This window comes from Podarcis liolepis, assembly GCF_965112155.1.
Source record: "Podarcis liolepis genome assembly, chromosome: 2".
In the NCBI taxonomy this organism is placed as follows: Eukaryota; Metazoa; Chordata; class Lepidosauria; order Squamata; family Lacertidae; genus Podarcis; species Podarcis liolepis.
The window spans coordinates 46,800,876-46,825,776 of NC_139555.1; the positions used below are offsets into that span (position 1 = coordinate 46,800,876).

At 41.6% G+C, this 24,901-nt stretch overlaps 1 long non-coding RNA gene across 1 annotated transcript in view; it reads right to left on the minus strand.

Annotated features, from left to right (window-relative positions):
- Positions 1-12,590: 12,590 nt before the first annotated feature.
- Positions 12,591-24,901, minus strand: part of LOC310697073 — a 146,052-nt gene continuing 133,741 nt past the window's right edge. The window contains exon 3 of the long non-coding RNA XR_014520918.1: positions 12,591-12,681. This is a non-coding gene — a long non-coding RNA (uncharacterized lncRNA). The remainder of the gene's footprint in view (positions 12,682-24,901) is intronic.

The window sequence follows — 24,901 nt, forward strand, 5'->3', positions numbered from 1 at the left end:
TCTCAACCATTACTGGAGAGCTTGACTTGCAAATGCAGAGAGGGCAACATGTCCATATATTACTAAGGGCCTTTCATTAAATCTTTCTTTTAAAAATAATTGGTTCTTTTAATCTATAATGGAACATGGACTTACAGGCTGCCTGTGATTAAAATTAAGCCTTATTTGTCATTTAATATGGTGCTATGTTTCTTCCGTAATTGAGCAGGGATCGATGCCAGCCGTGTGATGGACAGTAAGCTTATCCAACATGACTGAGATGGATTTCAGGGAAGACAAGCTTTGCTGTTCTATGTACAAGTGGGATGTGCTCACCATATCAGCAACATTTAATTATTTTGTAGGTAATTATTCATTTGAGGGACACAAGTTTCAGAGTAATATTAGAAGAGCTGACAGACCAGTACAGTCATTGTTTGTCTTAATACATTGTTTGGATTTCTTGGTGGGAGACAATAATTAGTTTTTCATTATATTTGCATAAAGTGATGTTTTACGAAATGAGGAGGTTTGGTTTACACTAGATCAAAATGCAGCAGCAGTTTCTTTTCTTTCTTTTTAATCAGAAGAACATTGATGTGATGAGAGAGTTATGACACAGTATATCAGGAAATGCATACTGAGGGGTCATTTGTCAGAGAGGATATGGCTCTGCTTGTTGTACTTTCGGGGGATAAAAAGAAAAGAAAATAACCACCCAATATTATTCTGTGGGAGTTTTCAGGCGAAGGCATGAGGGGAAAAATAAAATGTAATACAGGCTTTCATAATGAATATGTTCCGCTCCAGCTTGAACAGGCTTATTTGAGACTGTGTTTGTGAATACGATTCTTGATCAGGAAAACTGGATTTCTTTTGCTCCATTGTCTGTGTTTCCTGCACCATAAATAATTGTTATCTCTCTGCTGGTTGCTAAGCTATAAATATTAATGTTTCCCAACCAATATTAGCAGAAGCAAAAACCCTGCTTTTGGCAGCATCTGTGAACTGGAAGAGCGATGTCTCAAGCAGGTATTATCTATCTGTTGGGATTTCCATCTTTTAATTTTACAGAGCAGAGAATGTTGTGTCTCCATCTTTACCTTTTTTCATACTAAACTGCGGTTGGATGCATTGGGACGCACATATTGTTAAATGGACGTGTCTCAGTCTGGTTGGTGCAAAGGTTTCTGAGTTTTTCTGTTTGTTTCTCCCCCCCCCCCCGCCCCGAACATCTCTAGATCTCTGATTTCAAGGCCCATCTTGCTGCCTGTCAAAATGCAATATCCACTGAGATAATATACATCATTTCCATGGCTACTGCAGTGTGACATGATTTCACGCTATTTGTCATGAAAACCAATGGAGATTCTAAGAAAAGTAATCAAGGTCTTCTGATTTGGACTTTGATAATTTTTCATTAATGAAAGATGAACTTCCTGCATTAAAAATGTGGTGATCTACTAAAACCTGGTCCCTCAATGTTCTGTCATAGACCTGGTGTAGCCATTTTACTTAGGGCATATGTAAGTCCTCTTTCATATAGGGCTTAATGTTTGTGGAGCCGAGGGCGGAAGAGGCACTGAATACAACATAGGTAGAATTAAAACAGGGGATTAAACATGCCAGAACTTTATTGATTACAGATATCAGCAGATTTTGGCGTAGGCATTGGGTATGTATCTTGACATCAACCAACCTGCCTGCCAGTTGATGATTGACAGGGTTGACTAAGGTTCATAGAATCATAGAGTTGGAATAGACCACAAGGGCCATTGAGTCCAACCCCCTGCCAAGCAGGAAACACCATCAGAGCACTCCTGACATATGGTTGTCAAGCCTCTGCTTAAAGACCTCCAAAGTAGGAGACTCCACCACACTCCTTGGCAGCAAATTCCACTGTCGAACAGCTCTTACTGTCAGGAAGTTCTTCCTAATGTTTAGGTGGAATCTTCTTTCTTGTAGTTTGGATCCATTGCTCCGTGTCCGCTTCTCTGGAGCAGCAGAAAACAACCTTTCTCCCTCCTCTATATGACATCCTTTTATATATTTGAACATGGCTATCATATCACCCCTTAACCTCCTCTTCTCCAGGCTAAACATGCCCAGCTCCCTTAGCCGTTCCTCATAAGGCATCTTTTCCAGGCCTTTGACCATTTTGGTTGCCCTCCTCTGGACACGTTCCAGTTTGTCAGTGTACTTCTTGAACTGTGGTGCCCAGAACTGGACACAGTACTCCAGGTGAGGTCTGATCAGAGCAGAATACAGTGGCACTATTACTTCCCTTGATCTAGATGCTATACTCCTATTGATGCAGCCCAGAATTGCATTGGCTTTTTTAGCTGTTGCGTCACACTGTTGGCTCATGTCAAGTTTGTGGTCAACCAAGACTCCTAGATCCTTTTCACATGTACTGCTCTCAAGCCAGGTGTCACCCATCTTGTATTTGTGCCTCTCATTTTTTTTGCCCAAGTGCAATACTTTACATTTCTCCCTGTTAAAGTTCATCTTGTTTGTTTTGGCCCAGTTCTCTAATCTGTCAAGGTCGTTTTGAAGTGTGATCCTGTCCTCTGTGGTGTTAGCCACCCCTCCCAGTTTGGTGTCATCTGCAAATTTGATCAGGATGCCCTTGAGTCCATCATCCAAGTCGTTGATAAAGATGTTGAATAAGACCGGGCCCAAGACAGAACCCTGTGGCACCCCACTAGTCACTCTTCTCCAGGATGAAGAGGAACCATTGATGAGCACCCTTTGGGTTCGGTCAGTCAGCCAGTTACAAATCCACTGAGTGGTAGCATAGTCAAAACCGCATTTTACCAGCTTCTTTACAAGAATATCATGGGGCACCTTGCCGAATGCCTTGCTGAAATCAAGGTAGGCTATATCCACTGCATTCCCTTCATCTACCAGGCTTGTAATTCTGTCAAAAAACAAGATTACGGGTTGACCCTTTGATGTGCATCAATTCTGGGCCACCATTTGGGGGTGCAATGGCCTGTCTGCCCCTGGGCATCCAGCTAATAAGCTCCTGCCCCAGGCTCCCTTTAACTGCCGTGCAGGGAAGCCCCACCCCCTCACACACTTAGTTGAAGGATTCATCTTCAATGCCCTGCCTGCCATCAAGTTCTGACAGTTGCTATGAGCTAGGCAGAAACCCCTGACCAGCCAACTGGCCTCAAGGGAAAATTTATCCCTGGCCCCCCAAATGGTGACCAAAGCACTTCCGTAGCAAGGCACACAGAAGCTAGCCCACTTGCACCTGGGCAGCTACCAAACACAAATCAAATGGAAGGAAGGGTGGGAATCCAGAGGAGAACTGTAGCCAAGGCATGGGCATGGCAGGCTTAGATTTCCAGGGAGTGGACCAGAGGGAAGACTGTGAGGCGAAGTCTGCCCTGTTGCCCTCTCCCTATGCCATGCCAATGAATGCCCCTGTGACTGACTGTGCTGCCCGTGAAAGAGGCCCCAGCAACCAGCATAGCTGGCAAAAGTGGCATGAACTTGCTCCACACAAACACACCAGTCCATGCTGCAGAAGGGAGCCCCGTTTGCCACGGCCACACTTTCCCCAGCCACACTTTCCCACAAATCAGGTAAACAGACCTTTTAGAAATGTTTATGTTACACACCAAACATACACAAACTTCAGCTGTCCACATTAGGAATCCATCTTCATGATAATTTGTTAACACTGCCTCATTTCAATGTATACATCCACCCAAGCAGTTGCTGATTGTGCCAGAGCACCCGAGTCAAGACTATGCTGCGTTCTGTTTTCTATGGTGATTCATGACAACAAGGAAATGGGTACGGCTGAAGAATTCAGTATTTGTGAATTCCTGTATGAAAACTCAATACTCTCTCAAACTGACATGCAAAACAAAGTTTGCGTCATCCAGGTGTCACACTGCCTGGGTGTTTAGATGCAATTTTGGGGTCAAAGATTGCAATTTTGATAAAATATGCATGTAGACATTTTCACTTGGGCAACCTCTGAACTGCACTGGGGATGGGAGACAACCTCTTCTATATTTTTCATTCCTCTCTGGCTGCTCAGAATAAATGCAAGTACTGGGACATTAGTATGGTACAAGACACATTGAGTAGCAGCCTTTAAAGAATAAAATTGCCACTAATGAAACATTGATATCTGCCTCCAGCTCAACAGTACTAGTTAAAAGTGTAAATACTGCCAATTTCTAGTCAATTTCTAGGAGATGGCCACACTTCTCAGATGGCTGAATTCAGGCAGTCTTTAGCTCTGCGTTTCTCAGCGCACCTGAGGCATGCAGTAGTGGCTCAGGGAAGAACTATCTATATGGCGTGCTTTACTTAATATTCATTTATTCCAGTCATGCTTATTAACTCATTCATGCATTTTTTATAACTTCCAAGAGATAAGTTACCTGTAATTTACTTGGATAAATTACATGCAGATGTGGATGTTAAACACTTGCAGCGTCAGACCGCATTTCCATACTTGCTGAAAAGTTACAATGTACTCAGCAGTGGGGGGTGGGATTTTAAACCTTTTTTAATTTAATGTTTCATCATGCTTGTTTTGCTTGGGCAAGGAGCGAAACATCAGCGTAGGAGCAGAGCAAAATGTTTGGTACCAGCTTGGTTGCAGGAGTTGCTGGAAGGAGGCATGCAAGGTGCCATCCTGCCATCTTAGGGAATCCACTATGGATTTGTGTTGTTTACTCCTTAGCCTTTTCTTCTCCCAAAGATGCCCCACAAAGCAGCAGAGCTTTAGGGTCGGTTTTCCTTCTCCTAGATGGGCTACCTTCCCAGTTGATGAGTCCCATCTGTCCCTCACTTCCCTCTACAGCACATGTAGAAATTGCCTTCTTGATTGTTGGACCCTCTATTGGTCTTGTCCACTCAATACTCCAGAGGAGGCATACAGGAGCAGTCCCATCAGCTACCCTCACCTGGTATAGTCTGCCAGTCAAAGCCATTCGCAGGGTGTAGCCACTGTCACATGCTGACAGCTTCTAGGAGCCCCAGGTGAGAGCAGAGTGCAGGGTGGGGACCAAAGGTGGACAAAATACCCCAGAAGGAGCACATGTTCTGCACCAGAGGTACTACAACCCCAACACTCCATACATGCCACACCTAGAGAAGGATGTCAGAAAATGATCTCGAGGACCAGCTAGACATTTGTAGGAAGATGTGATCTAATGTGTCACCAGGCCATTTAGGACTTCAAAGTCGGGGTCAGGGAAACTTTCCCATCCAGAGAATCACATTCCCTTATTGGTAACTTTCTCAGGTGCTGGGCAGAACAAGAGGCAAAATCAGGTGGAACGACAAGAGCAAATGCTAGCTGTGTACAGTAGGTTAGTTTCTACACATACACTGTCCTCCACACAGGAAAGAAACTTGATGGCAACATTCCAACCAGGCAACAATACTCAGGCTGTGAAGCAGGGGCCGCGAGGAATATGAATTGGGGACAGTTCAGCAGGCCAGATAGAGAAGCCTTGAGGGCCACATTTGGTCTATAGGCTTGACGTTTCCCATCTCTGCATTAGTGGTTAGCAACAGTCAAAGATTTTTTTAAAACAACAACAACAACATGGCTCTCCAATTGGCCTGAGCGCCATGTTCCCTTCAAGGAGCTATCCTTTGCTTTCTTCTCTTCCTCCTGCCCATAATTCCAATTTAAAGCACCTTTCAATCGTGTGCTCCTTTTTAAAGTGCATATTAGACCAAGGAGTCATTGGATCATTTTGCTGTTTTCTCTAGAAAATTCCCTGTTTTTGCCTTCTGCAAGAGAGGGTGCAGCACAAGTGACTGACTTCTCTTGTAAATCACTTTGGGATTCCTTTCACTTGTGTGAAGTGATAAATAAATTTAATAATCCGAGCTAAACTAACAGAGGCCATATACGTCACAGAAAGGGACCTTCCGAGCAAATATTTCCAGATGACACATACACATAAACAGACCAGCCACACTAGAGGCGATAGATAGGGCAGCAAGAAAATATAGAGAAGCGTAGGAGAGGAATATGTGGATTGTAGAGTAAATGGAAATTAGTCCACATGAGAAATAATCTGGGATAGGAAAAGATGGGAATTTGGTATAACGTCCATATAATATGTCCTGTAGTGGAGGTATTTTATATCACCCATTGTTTGAGTTAAAAAAGCAAAAAAGGTTCTAAAGTTGTAAATTCCATTGAACACATTGGGATTTACTTCTGAGTAAATATGCATAGGCTTGCATAACTATATGATACAAATGTGATGCTACAAACCAGAGGAGTGATCTGCACAGGTCGTTGTAAGGAGCAATTGGGATTTTGAACAAAGGACAATATTTTCAATGCAAAGGTGACATGAATTTTTAGGCTATCATTCCGTCACCCCTTATATAATAAACAATCTTGATTTAAAAAAACAATGCAAATTCTTACTTACCTAAGTTTTGGCTTGGCATGCCTGCAGGATTTCTAAAAAAATTATTTCGCACCCTCCCCCAACAATTCACTTTAAGTAACCAAGTCATACATTCTTCCCTATGTTGTTCAATACAATGCAATACAGTACAATAATAAAAGACCTGGAGAGATCCAGGAGTCAGCTGAGGGTGTCAGCTAAGGCTATTTTTTTTCCATTTGTTTGTTTCATAACAAGCTAGTTGTTGGCTTTTGGCACCCCTCCAAAGAACTGCCCTTTGTCCCCTCCTCCACCCTTTCCTCTCCCGACTCCCATGTTGGACTTCATGTTAGAGCTTTGAAGTTCGATCTTTGCATTTACTTGTTGCTGATTTCCCCAGAAGAGGTCCTGTTTGCCTTTTGCAAGAGACGGTCACTGGTTGCTGTTTGTCATGTACTGTGATTAGTAAATGTCGAGTGGGAGGAGACATGTACATATATCCAAATACCTCTGATATCTTTGTGGTCGGGTTTTAATTGTTGCAAGCCACTTGGGGAGCCCCTCTTGGCTGAAAATCAGCATATAAACCAACTAATGAATTTAATATATTTGGCATGAGTTTCACATACTGCTTTGGAGATGTCAGTTGCGGGTGAAATGCTAGAGCACTGATCAAAATATTAATGTTCTTCCTCCTTTATAGATTTCACTTGATAAATGCCAAGCCTACACTGCCACTTCAGCATCTTTGACTCTTTGTTTGGTTAAACAGCTAAGCTGTTTGTATAAAGAGAGCCAGACCGGTAATGAAATAATTATTATATAAAGCCCTCGAAGCTAGCTAATATAAGAGTTCACCAAGGACTAGAAAAGCTTTTTATAAAACTCATTAGTTAAGCCATCTGGATAAGTTGCTTACAAGCTTGGTTCTTAATACACATTTCTTTTAGTATTATTATTAGTTTTATTGCTATTATTATCATCATGGAAAAATGATCTTATCCCAAAGGGTACTATACTGTCAACACCAAGAGGTGGAACAACTTGCTATAGGTCATTGATAAATGTGGTGTTTGCAAGGGGGGGGAGGGGAAATAGTGGAGCCTGCCAATTTAGCTCATTGATATTAAATGTGCACTGATATGCACATTTTAAATATTTCAGAATGCTGGCTTCATTTGCAAATTGTCTGAATTTGTGTTGTACATGGGAGTGATTGCAAATGGGCTGTTGCCCTCTTGGATTACAACCTACCAGTTTAAATTCCCCTCAGAATATTGCTGGCTAGGCATGCATTCTAGAATTGCTTTTTTAGACCAACTGACTTTTTATTTTGTTTTATTTTTTAAAAACGCACTTACAAACTGGGAGGGAAGACATATCTTGGTACTTACCTGTGCACAGATTAGCTTAATTTTCAGCTGAAGGAGGTTAGTAAACAATGGTGCTGCCAGCTTTGAGAGGATCCTGGGCAAGATGTCCCCTCTGCTCTGGACTGGCCACTCCATCACCATGTTGTTCTTCCCCACCCCACCTTGCTCATTCACTTTTGCTATTTCAAAAAAATATATAGCATTTTGCTCCTCTTGTCCCTATCACATGTGTGAGGGTTTTTCTGTTGTTAACTAAACCTTCCACTTTTCTCATGGTATCTGTGTTTGTCAACACTCTGTGACAGATCCTATCAGCATTATATTTCAGCAGGACTTTTCAGCTGCTTCCCTGCAAGGCAGGGAAGCTTAAACAACCCTTGGCCCAAAACTTCATATTTTATTATGTGAAGCTAGCAATGGTCAAAAACATTTTGTAATTCTTGGATTTTAAAACAGGAACATTGCAGTATCCACCACAACAAAAAGCATATCAACCAACCCTCTCCCTACAAACCTTGTGGTATCATCATATAAAAGCAAGAGATATAATCACAGAATCATAGAGCTGGAGAAGACCATGAGGGTCATCCAGTCTAGCCCCCTGCAATGCAGGAACCTTTTTGCCCAACTAGGGGCTCAAACCCAAGACCCTGAGATTAAAAGTCTCATGCTCTACCAACTGAGCTATCTTTTGCACATTAACAGAGAGCATGTCAGTAAAATACAACTTCCACTGTCATGTTTGCTTTAGTGTGAACACTCAACTTTGATAAAAAAAACTGTGTGCTTTTTTATTATTTCATAAATGCAGGAACATTTTACATTCAGTTTTATATTTTTGAAGCCCCCATCCATCTTTCCATTGTTACTGAAAATGTTATTGTTGCAATTTGCTAGTATCATTTTCCCAGTTCTCTGTGAGTAATATTCAGTTAGTATGAGAATTTCTAAGGACTAGGTTTTAGTTTGTATAGCTGGTTAATGTTGTAATTTCAATATCAGTGTCATGTTGTATTGCCACTAATGTCACATAATTGATAAAACAAGTGCACAGCCAGACTAGTCACATTCATCTTACTAATTAAAAAGGTCTGATAAATTGATTAGCTTGTTTGGTAAGCAAGTCTTTGATGTGCAGAGAAATACAAATGGACCTATTCATGCATATTCCATTAAATGGAAAAAAGATGGATGTCTATACAGGTATTGTAAGGCCTGGTAAAAAGGAGATGCACGAGGATTGTTTGAAACGCACACTTCCAATTAAGACAGAAGTAACCAGTATGGTTCCTAACAGTGCCAGCCTTAAGACCCATTTTACCCAAGGAAAGAATTGTTGATGAACCCAGACCGCCATGGATCCAGATAATCAGTCATACTCAGGACTGAATGAACCTTTATTTGCATCAGCCATTGGCCATAGCAATAATGATAATAATAATAATAATAATAATAAATTTTATTTATATCCCGCCCTCCCCAGCTGAAGCTGGGCTCAGGGCGGCTAACAACAATCAAAATAGTCCAACATTCTAAAACATTCATTATAAAATTAATTAAATCAAATTAAAATCAAATTAATGGCAACCATCAAGCAAAATTTTGTGCAGATTGCCAGAGGAGGGGGTCAGGCTGCGCCATGACAAAAGGCCTGGTGGAATAAAACAACAATGTGAGATACAAAGAATAAAAACATACTTAGGAATGTTTGCAGTTGTTTCACCCAACTGATGCATCCCTAAGAAAAAACGGAATGCATTTTTGCATCAGTCTTCAGTGGTCAACCTCTGCCTGCCCCTTGGATTGGTGTCTGGTGAACTGAGTCAAACACTTTTACCATGCAATACTAGGCATAGTGCAACATCTTTCTTTGCAGGCCATTTTGTGACTGGACCCATAAGACTTGGGACCAGCTTTTATTAATAACATCTGCTGGGGGTAATGAGAAGTGCAGGAAGTTAATCTTTGTTGTGGCCGTGAGCCCAGTGCTGTCCATGGTAAGGTGTCTGGTTATGCATAACCCCAAGGTCTGAGCCTTGTCTTCTAGTGAGTAGGGAGGCCTTCCTGCCCAACCTACCTACTTAGTGGGTTGGTGTGGTCAGTTAGCTTGGATATGGGGTGTTATTGAGGCTAAGGCCACCGAACCCAGAGATACATGCCGCTCACCTTCAAAGGTGCACTTTCCTTTCAAACAATGTGACCAATTAACCTATTTAACAACAGCCACCCCTACGTTCTTATTGGCCTTCAGCTTCCGGTGCAGAGGAGACACGCACACACAAAAGCTCCTGCCCAACTTGGCCAATTTGTGGACAGGCAAACAATTCCTACAAGGCCCCAAAGCAGCTGTAATTCCGCACTGCAATAGAGGGTGGGCTGGTCAGATGCCCAAAAGGCCAAAGAGGATAAAGGAGGAATGACACGGGCTTACGAATCTCAGTGATGTGTCCATTGATACTGACATACATGAGCATACCCTGGTGTTCCTGTGTTTCACCTCTCCCCAGCTGGCTGCAGTAGTGCTCCTGAGCCATAGTGTTGGGTGGGTAGAGGAAGCTGAATTGTGGCTATATCCCTGCAGAGAATGTAATGCATTGCCCTCTTCTAGTAAGCTAAAACATTTGTGGATTTTAGACTATGATGATTGCAGCTACTATAGTAACGTTCTTTCAAACTGAGAATTTGTTTTCATCAACAGCTTGGTTGTGTAATTTTTCTGGGCACAAATAAGATTTCTCAGCAAATTGGTTTTTAAAGAAGATCCCTACAATTTATAAAAATGTATACATTCCAAACATTGGTTTAAACAGATTCATACCATGATTTAAATGTGCTGACTGATCATGATTTCAGGATCAAAAATAAAAAAGCCCCAAACTTTCTTCAAGTTTTCTGATTCCAAGCTTGGAGGTTAACATTTGATTGCCCAGTAATCATATTTCTTCTGCACCTGATTTACTTGGAACATTTTGTAGATGGTCTTATACAAGAGAAGGTCATAGTTCATCCTGCAGGGCATATAAATGGTTCAAAATCCCGGGAAATTTATGGCCCTTGCTGCTTGTATTTCTATGTGATGTATAACTCAGTTCCTCAACAAATTTGGAGGATATTGATTGATCCATTCTTGGAACAGGGGTGAATGAAGTGGGGCTTGCAGGGCACAGTGTTCCCTAACCCATTAACAAACATGTAGTCCTCCCTTTACAGATAATAAAAGCTGGGTCAGTAATATGTATCATGTTGGAACCAAATTAAGTTTACTCAAATTTCTTATTTGAGTGATAGTGATTCTGATTTAGGTTATTAATGCCATGATGTTAGTTTTGACACCTACATCACATTGACACTGTAGTTGCTTTGCTTTTATGTAGATGTCACAATCTTTAGCGATAGCTCAGTTGGCTAGTGTGGTTCTGATAGCACCAGTGTTGCAGGTTCGATTCCTGTATAGGACAGCATTAATACAATTCTGTGATTCATTTTGCTCTTCCCTCACTTCTTTCCATTCCCTTGCCCTCACCATATGTCTATATGTCCGCCAATTTAAGCAAATCCTTCATGCATCTGATGAAGTGGTATATGAAAGCTTATGCCGCAATTGTTCTTTTTATTGCTTGAGTGCCACTTGGTGTTTTATATTTTGTCAATTCATCCTGAAGTCCCCAGTGCTACACCTCCCCACTGAGCCAGAAGAACCCCCAGTCTCCTGAAACATGTGTTGTTGTTTGTGGGAGGGAGAATCAGGGGAAAGTCCCCTATTGTGTTTTCTGCTGGTGGGAGTGGAAATCATGATCTAAGCCTTTATAGATATCCACTGTTAGTTAGACAATATCTGAACCATTGAAATCAATGTAACTACTCGGTATATGACTCATTCTGTATATGATTAACTATGTGTTTAGTTGTGTCTGTTATACATTAGTAGTGGTGTTCAACCCAGTGAAGCAGTTTATAGGAAATAGTAGCTAAAGATTATCTTTCTAAATTCGTATTTATGGCATCCAACAAGAGTGAGATAAGGTATCTGTTTGTGGTAACAATTTGGAGCTCTGAATTGACAGGATGAAGAAGTGTATCCCATTCCTCATGACTATTCAGCTGACTAATTACCACAAATGTGATTGCTTCCAGAAATGCTTTAGTACCTCAGAACACTAGACTTTTAAGGCAAGATTATCAGCATGAGAATAAATGAGTTGGCAGGAGATAATATACCCTGAAAATAAGTGTTAAATGATTTATGCATCATTCATAGATGTGATGCTGCAGAGTGTTGAAAAGGTTTTCTTCTTCTGGCTTCTGAAAAATAAGGTTAGGAATATATATGAAAATATATAAATGTTAGATTAGTTTAAAAGATGCAACAAGTACTGTGAAACTAGGTAATGTGGGCTTGACATGAGTTGAAATTTGAATAATCTCTGATAGAATCTATATGATCCAATTTGAGTTGGAGAAAGTTAATCAGCATAGTTGTGCCAAATTTGCAGTAATAAATATTTGAAGAAATCAATTAAAGAAGAGAATTGGAATCTTTTCACACATTAGGGACTAAAATGTAATTCCACATTTGTAACATTTGAAGCAATTTTCATTATAATTTTTGGTACTTTAAAAATAGTTGTGAAAGTAATTTCTTAAACCAGAAGAAAGAAAGAAAGAAAGAAAGAAAGAAAGAAAGAAAGAAAGAAAGAAAGAAAGCCTCGATGAGCTTAATGGATTATATCTGATATATTGTTTGTCCACTATAAAAGGCTTCTTGATCCAACAGAGGGAGCAAGGCTATTTTCACCAATTTGCCCACCCTCCTTGAACCACCCCCCTTGCTGTGTTATGAAGGTTCCTACAACAGTCTGTAGAGGATAGGGTGATGGGGATTCAGGGTTGAGGCTGACTATATGAAGAATGCCTTTCTTCCTCATTCTGTTGATGAAAGTCTGCTGGAAAAAAACAAAAGTATTCAATCATTGGACATCAGTAGGCACAACTCAATGAGAAGAATAAAAATCATTTAAATCAGAAATGTAAAAGACAGACCTTTTTTTTAAAAAAAGTACACAATTCACCGTCAAGGACATTTAGACTAATATAGGAAGCTGCCCTGTATCTTTGGTCCATCTAATTCAGTGCCACCTACTCTACCATCTGCTCTCCAGGATCTCAGGCAGATGGTGTACCTGCTACCTCCTCCTCTTAAAACTTGCCTTTGGCATGTAAAGTACATGACCTACAACAGAGAGAGAAAGAGAGATCTCCATTGAATCCCTACGCATCTCACCGTTTGCCAGCTTTAGATATAAAGAACCAATAGAAGGATCATTCCAGATGTACACAGTAGTAATGTTGGAGGACATATTGCTGTCTTATTGCTTAATATAACTTGGGTTTGCTAGATGAATATTTGAGTCATAGAATCAGAGAACTGAATTAGAAGGGACTTCTAGGATCATCTAGTCCAGCAGTTCTCAACCTGTGGGTCCCCAGATGTTGTTGGACTACAACTCCCATCATCCCTGAGCTCTGGCCTTTAAAGGTAGGGGTGATGGGAGTTGTAGTTCAACAACATCTGGAGACCCACAGGTTGAGAAAGGCTGATCTAATCCAACCCTCTACAGTGCAGGAATATGCAGCTGTTCCATACAGGGATTGAACCTGCAACCTTGGTGTCATCAGCACCACACTCTAACCATCTGAGCTATCTATCTCTACCAGGTTCTTTGACTTCAGGTGGATCTGAATAAGGAAACAGACTTGGTAATTGCTTTTGTGTGACAATTCCAATTGCCAGAGGTTGGACTTGGGGGTTCCTTCACACTCTACAGTTCTAGGATTCTAGGATTCATTCCTCTCTAGAAACTGACAGAAGGTAGTAAATGTTCCAGAAAACAATTTTTCTACATAGGTTACAATTACCCATGCCTTCCCAAACAAGTAAGAATTTAGGCTCAAACGCTGGTAAGACTTACAGAATCATAGAGTTGAAAGGCACCCCAAGTGTCATCTAATCCAAACCCCAGCAATCCAGGAATCTCTACATGTAGTCTCCCATCTAATTTGAAACTCTACCAGATGCTGCTTAGCTTTGTAAATGTGCTAGCAGTTTTATTGGTGCACCACTAGGAGGTTCTATGAGATGGTGAATTAGCGAAACAAAAATAAAACAATAATAATCCTTATATTTTGGTTGCCTAATATTAAGTACTACAACCTAAATGAAGCACCTGAGTTAAGTAGGATTCCCAGTCTAATTAGTTGCTTCTAAGTTTAGTTTGTATTTTTAAATGCAAATTACTTTAATTGAAAACCAGAAGAAATAAGTCCAGTTAGTATCTCTCTTCATAACCAGCAACACTCCAATTCATAATACTCAGACTTGCTCATGGACAGCCCTTGAGTTTAAAAAAACAGATTCACAAGCATTTGCGTAAAAGTGAATCATGAATAAATTCAGGGAAATTGCAATCTACTCACGGACATTGTGTATACAGGAAAAAAAGAAGCAGAGTTTGTTGAATAAATTATTCACTGTGAATTATTTGCTTAGCTCTAATGATGGGCTTATCATGCAGTTTAATATTTGGAATTAGCATCAGGACAGCATATTCCAGTCACATCACTTCTTCTTTCACCTGTGTATTTTTTAATTCATTGACTCCTTTTTTGTTTTTATATGCTATCCAGTGGGTCAATCCATATGCAAAATTGTTCGCAACAGTTCTGAGCATACTCAGAAGTGTGATTTTAACTTCTGCAGCCAGCCTGCCTCCCTGCCTGTGAGCTAGGATACTCTCCCATTCTGCATGTCTGTCTGGGAACAAAGGCTCCCACCTGCCATTCATCTCTCTCTCTCTCTCTCTCTCTCTCTCTCTCTCTCACACACACACACACACACACTAAATATTTGTTTGCTTCAGAATGGGAGCCTATGCCATCTGGATTTTGCAAGCATTCATAAGGAGTGATAACAAAACCAATAAAGCTTTTGAGATGAAGAGGTGATGTTCCTATACAGTGGTACCTCGGGTTAAGAACTTAATTTGTTCCAGAGGGCCGTTCTTAACCTGAAACTGTTCTTAACCTGAGGTACCACTTTAGCTAATGGGGCCTCCTGCTGCTGTCATGCCACCGCTGCACGATTTCTGTTCTCATCCTGAAGCAAAGTTCTTAACCCGAGGTACTATTTCTGGGTTAGCGGAGTCTGTAACCTGAAGCATCTGTAACCTGCTGTCTGTAACCTGAGGTACCACATTATTAGAGTTCCAAAGTATTTCCCATTCATCATAGCCATTTATATTTCTTTTATTAATAAAAATGTTTGGGTATCACCGTTTCATAAAAAAGCAAAGCAGTTTACAACCATACATTTACAGAACAAAAACCTTGGGGGCGGGGATTAACATTGGAGATCATCAGCTATCTATTGCAGAAAGATCTTAAGTGCCTGCATAAGCTTGGTAGCATTAAAGTTTTTGGTAGAAGATCTTGATGATCAAGTTGGGATATAAGGATTCAGGTGATACCTGGGACCTAAGTTGTTCAGGTCTTTGTAAATTAATACAAGGACCTGAACCTGGCTCAACAGTGGATGGACTGCCAGTGAGGATGTTCTCAGCCATGTGCCCTCATCAGCAGTCTGGCCAACAGAGCTTCCAATCCAAGCCCAAGGACAGCCTCTCACTGAGAACATTACAGGAATCCAGCCTCAAGGTTACCAGCACATTGACTACAGTGGTCTGGCTCTCCCTGTCCAGGAATGGCCCTAGCTGGCGAATCAGACAGAGGTAGTAAAATGCATTTTTAGGACACTTGAGCCTCTCATGACAGAGATGTATTCAGGAGTAACCCCAGTCTCCGTAACTGCTCCTTCAGAGTGAGTGTGACCTTAGCTATAAAGGGTAACTTGCCTATCTCCTGAACGTATATGGGAACCACCTACCCAAAGAGCCTCTGTATTTCATAATACTTAACAACAACCAGCCCTGGCAATTTAGCTCAAGGGTGGATGAGTTGTGCACAGTGAGACAGTGTGAATACTGAGTTAATGAAAGCCATCTACTGCAAGTTCAGGGCAGAGATATTTGAACTAGGAATTGGTTTGCAATTGCTTCTGCTAGCAGCATTTTTCAGTCATCAAATTAGTGTGAAATGGGGTGGGGGGGACACACACATTTAATCCAAACAGCTATGGAAATAGTTCCACGCATCCAAGGTGGAACTATTACCACACACAAAAATCTTCTTTCCAAAAAATTCCAGGAGGATAGTTCCAGAAAGTTTGGTAACTAACTAGAACAGTGTGGGAGTTGGTATGATGATTTTGCAGGGGCAATTGGCAAGAATTGCCTGCCCTCCCTTTTTCTTCCAGCAGTGGTTCCCAATCTTTTTTTGGCCATGTCCACCTAAGCATCTCTAAAATCCTGACACGCCCCCCCCCCCCCCGGTGACATATAATAATAATTATTCAAAAAGTGAACTCCTATTCACGTGGAGGAAGGCTAAATGCCATTAACTGTTAATAAACCCATTCTCGAATTGCCCCCCTTAAAAATCAAATTGCCCCCCTGTGGGGTGTGTGACCCATATTAAGAACCATGGCTTAGTGGATCTCAGTTTCTAGGGACATTTTTGGACACATCCCAGCATGTTTAGAAGAGCAGACATCAATGTGAGAAACACAATTATTTTTTAGAAATCATCTCAGGACAAATATTGCCCCCTCAAAATGCATTCTGTCTTCTTAGTGCTCTTCCCCCCTCCCCAGTGTTACCCATGGATCGAAAGCAGTGGCAAACGGATTACTCAATAACTAACATTTAACAGAAGCTGGGCTGCAACATCTTCTACCAGCTGAAGCTTACAATAGCATTGTCTAACGTGGATTGAACAAAAGTATTATATTATTTAAAATGACGCATCCTTGTGAAGATGCTCATTGTAAGCAATGCGTATATAACAATATAACTAGAAGTGTATGTTTGCGAGGTGTCTCAAGGACAGCAGTAGAATTAACCAAAAATATTGCAGTTACAAAGTGAGCACGTTGCCTCGGTTTAAGCAGAGCAGCAAAAACATCAATGTAGAAAACCAAACGTTTCCCTCCACAGTCTTTGATTGCTTAAGGGTTTTCGACTACTGTTTCCAAGCCTTTGCTGATACCTGTAAGGCACTGTGATCCTTACAAAATATCCTACACTATTTGAGGTTCATGACACAACATCACTCAGTGTTGGGTGGGTGGGTGGGTGGGTGGGTGGATTGATTCTGGGTCACAAGCATCTATCAAAAAAGGGAACAACTCAGATAAAGAGCTAAAGTGGATATGATAGGTTACTGAAAAGGTTATCATGAATACATGAATTATTTTCTTTCTGGCTTTCTTTTCTGACTTGAAAAGAAGGCTAATTTGAAATCTTGACATTTCCCTTGGATGCAAGCTTCATATCCACTTCCAGCTGCAAAAGGTTTTTGCAAAACTAGGCTTGGCCCTGCCATCTTAAGTTTATATAAGGTGCAAGGTACTCAGGGCTGTTGCCGGGAACCTGGTGAAGGACTGTTTTATATATGTGATCGATAAGAGCTGATGCAAACATAACACCAAACACTGCTATTCCCTACAGGGCCTGGAGAGGTCTCTGTTTCCTGAACACATTTATACCTGCATAAGCAGCATATTAAATGCAAGTGTGCAGGCATATGCAGTGTTTCAACAGCAGGTTGGCAGTGTTTATGAAGGTTCACAAGCATGCTCTTGATATATTCAAAGATTATTAAATCCATGCATTTAAAAGTAAATCATTGTGCTTGTTTTATTTCTTACCCTTATAATAACTAGCACCAATGTATATCAAAGTGGCATGATGGTATGTGCTGTCCCGTCCCCCCCCACACACACTTTGGGTTTTTCACATTTGAAGCAAAAGGATTTCTTGCTTAGGCATAAACATGGGGCCTTTTAATTGTTCTTAAGAATAATGACTCAGGCCAAACTAGATACATGGGGCAATCAGAAGCACAGTCCTGCTCTACTCATTGATAAAGCAAGGGTAGGGAAAGTTGTTCATTACGTAAACAGGAGCCCATGAGGAAAGAGAGATAAATCCAGCCTTGTTCTCAGGGGCGAACAAAAGCGTCGTGACACCCTGGGCATCACTATGTAGGGCGCATGTGTGGTGTCGCTGCATACAACGCATGCACCGTACATAGCAGTGCCGCACATGCACTGTACATAGCAGTTTGTGGGCGCTGCCACACCATTGCTGTACGGACGGTGCCGGGATCCTCTGCTCACGAACGGAGGATCCTCCACATGCAGCTGCAGCGGCACGATGGCTGCTTGTGCCACCGTGAGCCCCCACGGGGTGCCTTCTTGTCACCCCCACAGACATGGCACTGCAGACAGGCGGAAAGGGGTTTTAGTCTAATACAGTTTGGTCCACATCAAGCAAAATACCACATTGCTTTTCTTTGGTGTCAAGGACATTAAGCTGCAGCCTTGTATAGGTGCTCACCTTCATCTTATGAGGAGGGCAAGTAGGGCCACATTCACTGGCTGTGCCCCCTTTTCTTGCAACCCCATTGCCCAGCCCTGCTGCCTTCCATGCATCAAATGGAGAAGGCCTAAATTGTGGGGCCTGTTCTGTGCATGTAGACTCCCCATATGATTTACAACAGGGATGGGGAGCATCAGGCCCAGAGCCAAAATGCTTCTTTATCTGCCCCTTGGAACTCTTTGCGTGGCAAGTTCCTGCCTCCCTCACGGAAATAAAGACACAGGACACCAGTATTTTAGGTTAATGGGCAAAATTAGGCCACAACTTTATTGATTACAGGAATTGAGCGGTATTGGCTTAGGCACTGGTCCTATTGACTAACTGGTTTCAGCCTACAAATAGGTAGCCGTGTTGGTCTGCCATAGTCAAAATAAAAAAATTCCTTCCAGTAGCACCTTAAAGACCAACTAAGTTAGTTCTTGGTATGAGCTTTCGTGTGCACACACACTTCTTCAGATACACAGATACTGTGTATCTGAAGAAGTGTGCATGCACACGAAAGCTCATACCAAGAACTAACTTAGTTGGTCTTTAAGGTGCTACTGGAAGGAATTTTTTTATTTTGGTTTCAGCCTGATTGCTAGAAGACCGGCAAGGGTTAACCACCAGTAGGGGGACTCCTGCTGAGGCACGTCAACTAGGAGATCCCCCGGGGTCACTGCTCGGGGGGGGCGTGCCTTAGGCCCACACCTCCATAGGCTTCGGACAGGGCAACGCCCCCCGGAATCCTTTGCCGGACTACCCTTCGATATGGGGGGAGGTGATGGCGCTTCCTCCCCCCCACTCATCTGCATAACAATACCCTTACCAATGCCTAACCGCCAATGCCGAGGAAGTTGTGATGATTTGCTACGAGGTAGGCGAAAAACCAAATGGCTGGTGCCAATTTGCCAGGTGGAAAAAAAATCCTACCAGGCCCCTTGACGGCGACCAACCGAAGTCAGTGGCCCCTGCTTCACACCTCACGTGTTTTTGCCTGGCTGGAATCCTGGACCTCTGATAATGCTTCTTGCTTGCCAGGACCCTCCAGCACCCCCAGAAGGTGTCTGGGCTAAAAGAGGTTCCCCACCCCTTATTTAGAATACTGATTGTGCCGGGATCTCAATCACATGGGGAGCATTAATGCGTAGAGTGGGTTCCCCACTTGAGATCTACCCCACCCAGGTCATGGAAGATGGCAAGCCTGGGCAACATCATCTCTTCCCATCAGATGATTGTACTTCTCTGAGGGATAGAATTGACCAAGTAGGTCTACCCTGTATCTTAAAAGTGCTTCAGGGATTCTTGTAAACAAGCGTGAACCAAGTAGGTTAAGCACCAACAAAGGAAGATGGAGGTCCTATAATTTAACCACAGTGTAGAAGAGAGAATTTGGGTGACCTTATGGTGAAATGAGAGAAACTGGAGCTGGTCACATCCTATGTTCTCTAGAATTGTTACAGCACCCTATGTTCCTTTAATAAAATAATACTTTATAAATTGACCTTTCCTGCTTTCAATGACCAGCATCTATACTCGAGGTTTTAAAATCAACCTTTTTGGAGGCACTACTTTTCCATACAACATATTTGAAGGCATATGATACACTCTTTTCAGGCATATTTTGATTTTAAAATAAACCTGAACTTGAATTTTCCTGTGTTTTTACATTTTGACTTACTTTATATAGAATTAACATTTAACTTAAATGTTCTCAATAGTACAATAAAAAGATATACTTTTCACCACTGAATTAACTTCACTGACAGCAACTGCAGAAAGCAAAATGGCGGTGTGGTGGGGGAGAGAGAATTAAAATAAAATGTACTTGCTGCATTAACAGCTTTACACAGGAGGGGTTTTAAAAGTTATTTTTCAGGATAAGTGGGTTAAAATTAAATGTCAAATATAATTTGGTTTAAGGAGTTTGAAAGATATGATTGTCCTTAGAGAAATTCTGAAGTCTCAGGTCTCCTTGCCAAATGGATATTTGCATAATAGTGAGGTGTGGGGTTATAGATCACTCTGTGGCAGCATGCCAGACCATAAACAGCTTGGTAAAGCTGTTTTAAAAAAAGTTCCATCGGCTCCACATTAATCATAGCAAGAAATTGGAATCTTATTTAAAATATGATGTGCATTGACATCTCTTGCCCCACCCTTTTTTTTACTTTATTAAGCAAGTAAAGAATTCGGAAACATATAGATCTTTTCATTTCTTTGGGTTTCACACAAATGCGGAAACTGAATGTTGACATATATTTATGTGTGTTCTTGCACACCTTACACTTTGTTAAATGCTTTTGAGCATCAGCCTTATAAAAACGTGATGTCTGAAGCAATTCTGTCAATCCACAGTTGTGGAAATCTTCCAGTCAACAGCTGGAGGGGGTGGGGACAGATTAAAAATTAGTGGTTGGGGCCTTTGAAAATATTATATACTCACATTTTGGTTAAAGTGAAACAAGCTCGACATTACCACCTGGTTCCTTGCTTCTCCTGTATAAATTATTACGCCTTCTTACAATATATATAATATATTGGAGAGTGACTGAGGAAAAGGCAATTTATAGTTCAATGACAAACTGCATTGTGTGAGAAAAGTACTGCGGACCTGTTTTAAAATAGCAGGCCAGCGTGCACCTAGCTGGCTTTCTTTTATATCCTGTGGATTTTCTACACGGTTGGATAGATGCACTGGCAGCATGCTATGCATCCCAAAGCATTTACCAATTGTTGGTCTCAAGGCTTTGCCTACACTCAGTGGGATTTTGTCAACGGTAACCTTGAGGGCAGGTGTCAAAAAACTGGGTGGAGAGATTTTCCCTTTATTGATCCTCTCCAATTCCACATATACTGGCAAAAATGAAGGAGATTTGTGGTCAAATACAGAACTTGCCGTATCACCCATACTGCAGAAATGAGGACTTAGGATTTTTATGTGGTGTATAGCAACCTGCTGTGCAGTTTATCTACTACAATATCACAGTGTGCTTAGATGCCTTTGTATGCACAGATTATGGTCCCTATTCAGAGAAGACAGACACACTCAGTGGGGAGTCGCATTGCAACCTGCCTTTGGAATTACCTCTAATTTTGAGGGGAGGGGGAAGCATCTGGCAGTGTCACGTAGAAGTGATGCTAAAGCATGGCCAGTATACGTGAATCAGTATGTAGATATTATTGTATCACAATATTATTATTTTGTAACCCAAAACCATTTATTTCCTCTTGGGCACACCCTCACTTATATCTGTGCTCTGCTCTAGAGACTGCTTATGGGAATCTGAGTTCTGCTGCATTCATGGGACTCATTTGCTCCCATGAGCCTCCACTGAGCAAATGTCAATTGGATTTTCCGTGGATTGACGTTTGCTCTGCTTCAGCACTACATAGCAAGTTTTCCGGGGGGGAGGGGGGGAGAAGTGGAAAACTTTGCTTTCTAGATATGGGGCAAGCAGAAGTCTGGATGAGCCCTTAGTCTTGATTGCTTTCATGAATGGCTCTTTTCTTTTCTTTTCTTTTCTTTTCTTTTCTTTTCTTTCTAATTCCGATGAAAAATGGTTGTATCCAGGGGTGTAACATCAGTGGAATAAAGAGGGAAGTAATTTCCACCTGTACCTTTTCTCCTTACAGCTCCTCACACCCTCTCCAAATCTGCTTCAGAGGGTTGGGGAACACTTCTGAGAAGATGGAGGAGGCAGGTACATAAAAATCACATAAAAATCCTAAGTCCCTTTTTTTGCGGGAAATTTCCCTTATTCCAGCGCCATTTCCAGCTGCTTCCCGCTGCTATCCCGGATTGTTAGATATCCCGTAGACTGACCCTGGGACAAGTGAGGCTGCTGATCCCTTATTTTCAAATCTGAAAGTTGTTAGCTATGGGGAATGGAAGACTGCAGAGGGGAAGGTTGGAAATTGCTCTTCCCTCGTTGATCTGCTAACAGAAGTCTTGGTGTCAGCTAAGCAATAGTAATGGACACACACACACACAATTACTTTATATATCTTTGTATTTTAAAGAGCATTTTGGCAACTACATGATTCTGTTTGTTTCAGTTTCATACCATTGTGTAAGCTAAGAACGCTACACACTACATTGTTGTAGTCTATCCATTTTGCTCCTGAGAAAATCACTAGCATTGGACTTGACAGAAACAAGCGTGCTAAGAACTCCTTCCTTGTTTCTGGAGCTGTGAGTTAATATATAGCTCAGGCTGAATTTATAGCACTGGGTGGTTAATAACTAGGAAGTCACTGCTGCCCAGATTTAACTGTAAAAAAGTTAGCTTACTTATTGCTTTAACCGCAGCAAGCTGATATTAAATCTCATAATACTCACAGGCAGTTTGAATGCGTTATTGAGCAGAAGCAGTACAGATGGGGTATGTATGCAGCAACCTGAAGCCAATTCATAATACTTGCCAAGAAAGTTCAGTAATAAGGGCATGGTGGTTGATTTGATATCGTTTGGATAACACTCGCTTGTGTCTTAATGACAGTTCTTGAAACATTGTGCATATTTGAGCTATATTTAAAACGTTGTTAATCCTTTCCAAAAAGTCATCATGAAAAGGGCTATTTGCAAGGGGTTCTTAAAATAGGTTTAAACTTTTGACTATAAAATTCTGAAAAAATGAAGTATTTGGAATGAGGTGAACACACTGCTTTATTTATTATTACTGCCTTAAGCATAAGTTTCAGGATATGCCAGTAAGTGGCATATGACATATCCAAATGCTATTTTAAAATAATCTGCTTCAAGAATTCCAAGTTTTGAAAAACTTTAGTTTGCCTAAGCTTGTGGGTTATTGGCAGGGCTTGTTTTCAGCCGGAACTCACCGGAAATCAGTTCCGGTGCCCCTCAGGTGGGCGCCATTGCCATTACAGTGGTACCTCGAGTTAAGAACTTAATTCATTCTGGAGGTCCGTTCTTAACCTGAAGCACCACTTTAGCTAATGGGGCCTCCTGCTTCCGCCATGCCGCCAGAGCACAATTTATGTTCTCATCCTGAAGCAAAGTTCTTAACCCGAAGTACTATTTCTGGGTTAGCGTATGTAACCCGAGGTACCACTGTATAAGAGAACAAAGGAGGTGAATTCCAGCACCTCTTTTTCTAGAAAAAGACCACTGGTTATTGGAGATAGCTAAAGATGGAGGGCACAAGGAGAAGGGGACGACAGAGGACGAGATGGTTGGATAGTGTTCTCGAAGCTACCAGCATGAGTTTGACCAAACTACAGGAGGCAGTGGAAGACAGAACTGCCTGGCGTGCTCTGGTCCATGGGGTCACAAAGAGTTGGACATGACTAAACGACTAAACAACAACAAACTAAATCATCTATTGGAACTCTTCCTTTAAACATTAGGAGGGCTGGTGTGGTTTGCCCTTACACTCCATGCCTGCTTTCATCATACCATATAGCTACGGGATTGGTGAGCTGGTCTGGATAGGAATCCCTTCCAGTATTAGAATGTATTAGAATCTCAAAGAAGAACCTGCTGAACTGGCCTTGTCACCCTAGGAAAGAGAACAATAGGCTGAGTTTTTTTGAGTGTGTGGTTTTTGGGTAAACTGGAACCTGTGGAGAGAGGGGCTTGCCTTCTTGGTGTGCTGGATCCAAAGCTTTAGCTTTTGTGGGCTTACAAAACAAAACAAAACAAAACAAAACAAAACAAAACAAAACAAAACAAAACCTAATAAGAAAGCAATATCCTGAAGTGTTAATATTATGAGTCCTTCCATTCTGTTCTCAGGGTGTAAATATATGTAAACGAAACAATATATCCTAAAGACACCATAGTCCCTGTTGCCCTGTTGGAGGTGGCTGCTACCCAGGTAGTGTTGACTCATGACTGGGCCTTTTCAGTGGTATTGCACATTTGTGGAACCAGCCCCGCCCCCCGCCCCCTGGTGGGATGTGCCTGTCTTTGTCATTGTTGATTTTCCGAAGAAATTTAAGAACATTTCTGTATTCCTACACTTTTGATGGCTGAAAGATACTGGTCACAGCAACTTTGAAATTAGCAACTGTGAGGACATGTTTAAATGCTTCCTTGTGTTCTACATCTTTATAAATTGTTTTGAAAGGTTTTATATTATTTTAATTTGCATTGTTTTATCTTTCTGATGTCTGCCACCTTGGGCAGCTTTGGGACAAAGGGTAGGATATAATTATTTTAATGAAATAAATCTAAACTCAGGAACCTACCATTTATGGATACACATCAAGTAAGGATCATCTCAGGGTGTAATTGGCTGACATGGTTGTGAGAATGGGTGGTGAATAAGAGAATAAAGGAGGCCACTTTGCAACATTTGAGATGCACCACTGAATTCTGGAGAGGCTGCTTGGATCTGGCACATAATGGGGAGCATCAAGAGAGATGCCATGTTCCAGTATTTTGCAATGCCAAAATGTAGGTGAAGGCATTCAAAGCAGTCTTAAACACAATGTTAAGTTTCAGCTAGGTCATCCTTAGTACTTCCTAGAAATCACTCAGCATCTGAGGCTGGCATTTGATGGACTATAGGATCTGTTAGATCTCCCTCTCAGAGAGTTGTGAAAGAGATCTGCCCTCAGAGAAGGAGATGTGTCATTGGATGCCTTCCCAGTGAGACTGTGGGGA